General features: G+C 37.7%; 2 pseudogenes; one reads left to right on the top strand and one right to left on the bottom strand.

The window, feature by feature from the left end:
* Positions 1 to 1,156: 1,156 nt before the first annotated feature.
* Positions 1,157 to 1,534, bottom strand: LOC102846336 (annotated as a pseudogene).
* A 4,249-nt stretch (positions 1,535 to 5,783) lies between these two features.
* LOC102851070 lies at positions 5,784 to 6,705 on the top strand (annotated as a pseudogene).
* The last annotated feature ends 1,645 nt before the right edge of the window (positions 6,706 to 8,350 follow it).

The following is an 8,350-nucleotide window of genomic DNA, read 5'->3' as shown; positions in this document are numbered from 1 at the left end:
TTCTCTATCCATTTGTTTGTTGATGGGCACTTAGGTTGTTTCCAACTCCTTGCTATTGTGAACAAAGCTGCAATAAACATGGGTGTGCATATATCTGCTTAGATGGCAGTTATTGTCTCTTTAGGGTATATTCCCAGTAGTGGAATTACTGGGTCAAATGGTGTCTCTATTTGCAACTTTTTGAGAAAGTGCCACACCACCTTCCACAGTGGTTGTACCATTTTACACTCCCACCAACAGTGAATAAGGGTTCCAGTTTCTCCACAACCTCGCCAGAGTTTTTTGCTTGCTGTTCTGTTAAATTTTGTAAACAGCCTTTTTGAGTACTCAGTTTATTTGTCTATAAAATGGTAATAATACATATATTAGAGATTTAGCATGAAAATTCAATGGAAATTATATATGAAATATTTTCTTCTGTACAACACTAAGATAGTACTCTTTCCTTTCTCATGTCCCTCCTTGAGTCACTTCTGACATCAAACAGAAATATTTACACCTCAAAGTATTTATGGAGTACTAGTTCAGGTCTCTATTATTCTGAATTCATAAAAAGATTTTCATTCTACCCCCTTAACTAGTTAAGAGATTGTACACCATTTCTATAAAGAAGACACTCTTTCTAGGATTTGGAAATGACTTCTATGATTTTTGTCATGTTCTCATGAACCAATAATGTCATTTGCTCAACATTTAAACCTTGTTCAAATCCTTAACATCTGTGAAATTGCATTCTCATGTTCTAATCTGTGCAGTATTTATGTTTTGGGCACATTTTCAGGAGGAAACAGTCCCTGGAGAGAAACAACACGCTGGGAAAGGCAGAGTGTCAGTAAAAGAGAAGACCCTCAGTGAGATGGATTGACGTATAGTGTTCCCGACGGGGTTAAGCATAACAGAGTCCATGGGATGGCACAGGATAGGACAAGGTTCAGATCTGTTGTTCACAAGGTTGTTATGAATCATAATTGACTCAATGGAACTTTACAACATAACAATCTGCAGGGTGTTGTGCCACCCAAAGGTGGCTCTTCTCCGGCACTTCCAATCCACCAGAGGCTCCATGGGAGTAAGATGGGGAATCTCCTGTGGTTGTGTTTTTTCTTTTGATTGAGTAAAGTTTTCTTTTTTAAAATGTACAGTTGGTTGGACCTGTTTATGCATCTTCTCCAGCAGCTGGGGCATCGCCACCTTTGGTGTTTTTGCCGTAAATTACTTGAGCTCTGTGTTTTGAAACCAGCTTGATAAGTCCTTTACACAGCAGCTCCTGAAGGACTCTCGTAGTCAGGGAACCCCGAATCATCAGTTTCTCAGAGACAACAGCTGGGGTTATAAGCTTATAGTTAGGAACTTCTTTACAAAGTTTGTCATATGTGGCTTTGTCAAACAAGACCAGGTTCTTGAGCTTGTCCTGAACTTTGCCTTTGGACCATTTCTTCTTCTTGGCCTTGCCCTCAGATTTGTTCATGGGGTTTTTGTCCTTCTTGGCCGAATTTCTGGCATCTTTCTTCTTCGTGTCATCCTTGAGTGGCATTATGAAGCTTGGTCTCCTGTGGTTTTTACAGCCTCTAGAAAATCCACTGAGAGTTAGCTGTGAGTTTGTGTTAGACTTAACTGCAATGAGTTTGGAGTGTTGAGGAGCTTTGTATATAAACATGATTTTTCTGTTATGCACTAAAGAAAACAAATATCATGTGTTTGTTTCACCTATAATAATATCATATAACATTTGATATGCATGTAGTATATCAATAGACAAGTTGAAAGGACTCTAAGTATATAAAAGAGAAAGGCAGGCAATGCAGGACTTAGAAGCTTGTGAAACTATAGAAACTTAGAAGCTTGTCAAATATATAAACTCTAACTTGGATCATGAGCACTGGTTGCCACGATAACACAGAAAACAGAAGTTCTAGAGAAACTCCAACCTCTGAGATCACTCTGGAATCCCTGGACACAGAACCAGAACACTGTTGGTGTTAGGTGCTGTCAAGCTGGTCGTAACTCATAGCTACCTCAGCTACAACAAGAAAAATCTACACTGCCTAGCTCTGTGCCATCCTTACACTCTCTGCTTTGCTAAGGATGTTCTATAACTGCTATCAACACACAGCAGCCTTTCCTCATCCACACAGCTTATGATGGACACTGGACATGAAATCCAGCCATGTAGAAACCTCCTCTCAGCATCCAGAAAACTGAAGAACAGACCCTGGAATGCTGCTTTAAAAAAATCTTATGCATTATGACTGTGCTACCAGAAGCAAATAGCCCCAAAGGGTAGAAATAAGCTTCTGTTTCACATCCACCTTTCAAACACCATACACTTTACACACAAATTTTGGGAGCAAACTCTGTATCAAAAAACTCAACTGCAAGGGAATATGCACAGTGTGTCTTTTGTGTTTCCATTCTCTGAAATACAAGAAGGTACACAGAGAAGGCATTTGCATTCAGCAGAAATCCCAGATTCAGACAGACTAGGAAGCTGGATTGCCATCCACTTCTGAAGTAGCAGGCCTCTGAAAACCCTATGAACGATAGAGGAACACAGAGAATTACAGTATTAGAGGGAGAGCCCCAGTTGGAAGTAAATAAACACGAGGAGGAACAGTTTCAAATATTTTTTATTAGTTGGAATATGGAATGTACAAAGGATGAGTGTAGGAAAACTAGAAGTTGTGAAAAATTAAATGCAACTCACAAACCGACATTGTAGGCATTAGTGAAATGAGATGGACTGGCATTGGCCACTTTGAATCAGACAATCACATGGTACACTACTCGAGAAATGAAAATCATGATGGTGTTGCATTTATAGTTAAAAAGGCAATTTCGGGATCTCTCCTGAAGTATAATGTTATGAGTAATAAGGATACTATCCATATGCATACAAGGAAGACCTGTTAATAAGACTATTATTCAAGTATATGCACCAATAACTAAAGTCAAAGAGGAGGAAACTGAAGATTTTGACCAAATTTTGCAATTTGAAATTGACCAAATATGCAATCAAGATGAGTTAATGATAATTGGTGATTGGAAGGCATACATTGGAAACAATGAAGAAGGGATGGTAGCTGGAAAAATAGAGTCTTGGTAACAGATATTAGGCCAGAAGTAGAATAATCAAATTTCACATTTTCAATGATTTATTCATAGAAAATACTTTCTTTAAAAAAACCACAAACAATAACATTACAAGTGGACCTCACCTGATGGACTGTATAGGAATCAGATTGATTATATCTGTGGAAGGAATCAGCGGAAAAGCTCAATTTCAGCACTCAAAACCAGGCCAGGTGTTGACAATTAAACAGAACATCAATTACTCATGTTCAAGGCTGAAGAAAAGTAAACTCCACAAGAACCAAAATATGATCTTGAGTCTATCTAACCTGGATATAATAATAATCTTAAGGATAGATTTGAAGCATTGAACACCAGTGATAGAAAACAAGGTGATTTGTTGGATGACAAATCGGATATTATCCATGAAACAGAAAAAGGTCATTACAAAGACAAAAAAGAATGCACACCCATGTACGTCGTGGCTTTGTTCACAATAACAAGGAGTTGGAAACAACCGAAGTGCCCATCAACAAATGAATGTTTGTTTTCCCAGCAGTCCATGGTATTCTCAATACTCTTCTCCAGCACCACAGCTCAAAGGCATCAAGTCTCCTTCTATCCTCCTTGGTCATTGTCCAATGCTCTGATGCATAACAGGTGATTGCGAAGACCATGGCCTGTATCAGACGCACCTTAGCCTCCAGAGAGACACCACTGCTCTTCAGCACTTTGGAGAGGTCCCTAACAGCAGACTTTCCCATGGCAATGCGCCTTTTAATTTCCTGGCTGCTGGTGCCAAGACTGTTGACTATGGAGTCAAGCAAACTAAAGCTGTGTACAATCTCAATCTCTTCACCATCCATCCTGATGCTGCCAATTGGTCCAGTGGTGAGAATCTTTGTCTTCTTGACACTGAGCCTCAATCCATATTGTAGGCTGCAGTCCTTGACACTCTGCAGCAGGCGCTTCAGGTCCTCTTCAGTTTCAGCAAGCAGGGTTGTGTCATCCGCATAGCGCAGATTGTTGATAAATCATCCACCAATCTTGACCCCACATTTCTCCTCATAGAGCCCAGCCTCCCGGATAATCTGTTCTGCATATAGGTTGAAAAGGTATGGAGATAGGATGCATCCCTGGCGTATGCCCTTCCCAATTTTGAACCATGCAGTGTTCCCTTGCTCTGTTCTGACGACTGCCTCCTGGTCCAAGTATAAGTTTCGCATTAGGACGATCAAGTGTCCTGGGATTCCCATTCTTCTCAGAGTCAGCCACAGTTTGTTATGATCTACACAGTCAAATGCCTTTGCATAGTCATTGAAACACAGATAGATATTCCTCTGGTATTCCAGAGAATATATATATACTTACATATAATACAGAATATATATACTTATATAGAATATATACACATATATAATAATCTATATACACTTATATATAATATAGAATATATATATTTTCAGCATGCAAGTTAACGTTTACTCTTGTAGTTCAAACATGTATAAAAAACATTTTTTTAAATATATTAATCCACTCTCTTCTTCCCAGGTGATATTTCCAATAAGTATATACAATAATTTAACACAGCTTTTAAAATATCTAGTTTCATTAAGATTCATTATTAAAGTAAAATCTTGATTTTTTTTTCTAGAAAAATTCATTCCTCTTCTCCAGCCTCTGACTTTGCCTAATGGTCACATTAGTTTCCAAAGATCCTTTGATGTGAGAAGCCAGGTATATGTAGCGAAGGAAGCAATACTTCTCCTTCATACCAAGTAATATTATTATGGACATGAGTACTAATAGTCTGATGGTTTTGTTTCCATTTTAAATCTATATCTTTAAATGTTTCTCGAGTGGAACCAAAAGGGCTTTAATCAGTGACTCTTCCATAGGAAGTATTAACTAATACTTGAGCAGACTCTTCTCTACAACAAGTATACAGTATACAGTAATCATAGGGTCCCATTATGAAACACAAAGAAGGATTTGGGATACATGCCCAATAAGTGTATTTAATTATTTAAATGGGGGGGGGGAAATAGGAACCTGAATACTGGAAGATCTGGGATATCTTTAAATGAGTAACTGATATATCTGAGCCCAGAATCACTGAAAATAAACATATTGTCATGTAAGCTAGTTTCATTTTGTGTAATGGATAAATATGCCTGATAAATAGTTTTTAAGCGATGTGGGTCAGTCCAATACAAATTGGGGTTCTCATAGTTCCTCTAGTATAATTAAATTTTCCCCTCTCTTCTTCATTAGGCATAGCTGGACCACACACATCCAATTTGAATTATTAATGCATACAGTACATTAATACTGTGCACATTATTATGTACACATAATAATAGATAATAATAATACAAGGCATCCAATCTGAATCATTAATGTATACATTAATCATAGGGTAACATTATGAAAAAGATTTTAACAAAGGAGGATTTGGCATATATGCCCAATAAGTGTGATTTTCTTTTTCTGCCGCCATATATACCTGAGTGAATACTATAGCAATCATAGCTAGAAACAAAGTGGATGGATTTAAAACTTGTCCATCTTGAACCACTAGTTTTTCTCCCTCTTGTGTTAACCTCTTTAATTAGCCCCAGGTAGGTGGATTTCCTCCACGGGTCTTCCCAAAGAGTTGTTGAACTTGGGCTTGACGTAGATTCAATTCAGCAAATTCTGCATTCAAATTCAGCATGTTGAACTTTCTTTTATTTGCCATATCAAAATGTAAGCTTTTTGTCAGGAATCCAAATATTTTCTTTATTCTCTGTGGACATACAAGCAAAACCTTTTCCACATATTAGTACATGACCAGATTTCCAAGTATCAGCATTTTGGTTCAAATAATAAATGGGTTGATCTAAATTAGGAGCTTTTTCTTTTTCATGGCTCTGCCATTGTAATTCTGCTGCTGAATTAAAATTTAAAAAATTTAAACTAGCCCACACCATTGCAGCCTGTGAGGGGCTAGGCGGGCTTCCAAGTTTTCTGAGGAATAACTTCACCAAGATATCCGGTGATCGGCAAAGGTCTGATGATGAGAGGCCCAGCACCAGAACTGGTAGTTCAGACGCAGACCAGCGAAACCCAGCCGCTCCAGAACCTGATGAACAAGAAGAATGAAAACCTTCTGCCACCCCGCAGAAGAAAAACACCAAACTCTCTGGCAAAACCACTGCTAAGTTAGTTATCCACTAGTGCTAAAAGAATTCAGAAGGAGCTAGCTGAAATAACCCTTGATCCTCTTCCTAACTCAGTGCTGGGCCTAAAGGAGATAACATTTATGAATGGAGGTCAACTATACTTGGTCCACCAGGTTCTGTATATGAACGTGGTGTGTTTTTACTGGATATCACATTTTCATCAGATTATACATATAAGTCACCAAAACTTACTTTCCGCACCAGAATCTGTTACTGCAGCATCAACAGTCAGGGAGTCATCTGTCTGGACATCCTTAAAAATAACTAGAGTCCTGCTTTGACTATTTGTTCCCTTTTGACAGACTGCAACCCAGCGGATCCTCTGGTTGGACACATAGCCACTCAGTATTTGACCAACAGAGTAGAACATGGCAGGATAGGCAGACAGTGGACCAAGAGATTCCCCACATAATTCACTTCATTTGTATACAGTGTGAAGGAGCAGAAGGCATCTTTGCACAGTGCTGCAGATCTTTATAGCCTTTACAATACGGACTTCTATGTATATGTTATACTGATTCTAGTCTCTGCTTTTAATCCTTGGAGACTGGGAGAGTCCCTAAAAAGGTAAATGCTATCAAGAGTAGAACTTTGTAGCTGTAGATTAGCAAGTCTTGCTTCTTTGGGATAACAAAATGTATTTTGTGATGTCCTAAGGATACTGGTCCTGAAGTCTACCAGATATTATAGTGCATTTTAGCCTAATTCATTATCTGTGTGAAGTTATAAAAGTAGTTGTAGATGACTAGGAAATTACATCATTTGTATTAAACCCAGATCTATTTCTGAGTATGTGGTATATGCTATTGTGAAAATGTTTGACCTTTGACCTTTGTCAGTTTGTAATGAGAGGATTTCTTTTTACCCTTTGTAGCCCAGAGAGCACCTGATGTATCATCTCAAACACAAAAAACATGCTCCTGAAGGCTTAAAAAAAATAATTAAGGCATATAAGGCAATTAATAGTCTTTTTTCCTTTATTTCCCCTTTTTGTTTTAAAAGGCATTTGAGAATGTTTTTCCTTGTAATTGTTTGTCCTGTACTATTTTCTGAAATACTAAAATCATGTATCATAATAACAAAAGAAAACTTTAAGTTTATAAGAGCAATAGGCAGACACATTACTATTTTTTATAGTGTTAGGTACTTCTATAATAGCAAAAGCTTTAAATAAATGTGATAACTCAGTATTTTTTCAGATGCCAAGACCATTGCCCAGGAAAATGATGAGAAAGTATCTACAGAATGATGTATATATTTTAATTTTTCAAATTCTTGGAATTGAATAACATCCATTTGTCAAATTTGATTAGGTTTAAGACCTCTTGGGTTAACTCTTGATAGTTGTTGTTGTTGTTATGTGCCGTCGAGTCACTTGCGACTCACAGCGACCCTATGTACAACAGCCCTAAACTCTGCTCTGTCCTGTGCTAATCTCATTGTCTGCGACACACTCATCCCAATTACCCCAGTCACTGAATCAATCCATCTCCCAGAGGGCCTTCCCCTCCTTTGCCGTCCCTCCACCCTCCCAAGCATGATGTCCTTCTCCAGGGACCAGTCCCTCCTTACAACATGTCCAAAGTATGTTAGACAAAGCCTCAGAATCCTTGCCTCCAAGGAGCGAGGAGGATTTATTCTAGCACATTGAGAGAAATTTTGAACAACTTGTTGAGCTACTCTTCAAGGTATTTTATAAATATAATGCAAACTATTAGTATTGTTATGAAATTTAGAGTGCTACTCTTTGGCTTGTAATACAGTAGCAAATAATTAATTGCTTTCATTACCTTAGGTTAAAGGTCTTGGTAGATGAGTGTGTGCTCAAATAGGGGAAATATATAAAGGATTATTTCCTTTTTTAACAATACACTCCAATTGTAAAAACAAAACATTTAACTCAGAATCATCTTGTGCAAAAGTAGTCTCAATATGTCTTACTATATATTTTATATACTGAGAGTCAATTACTATATTTAAGATGCTTTAATATCAGTCAATAGTAGTACAATAGCACATAATTTAGCTTTTTGTACAGAGTTATAAGAAGTCTGTAC

Source organism: Elephantulus edwardii, unplaced genomic scaffold, assembly GCF_000299155.1.
Source record: "Elephantulus edwardii isolate Elephantulus edwardi_28Jun2011 unplaced genomic scaffold, EleEdw1.0 scaffold00222, whole genome shotgun sequence".
Lineage (NCBI taxonomy): Eukaryota > Metazoa > Chordata > Mammalia > Macroscelidea > Macroscelididae > Elephantulus > Elephantulus edwardii.
Note: the sequence above shows the minus strand (reverse complement) of the source record. Positions and strands in the feature narration are given on the sequence as shown.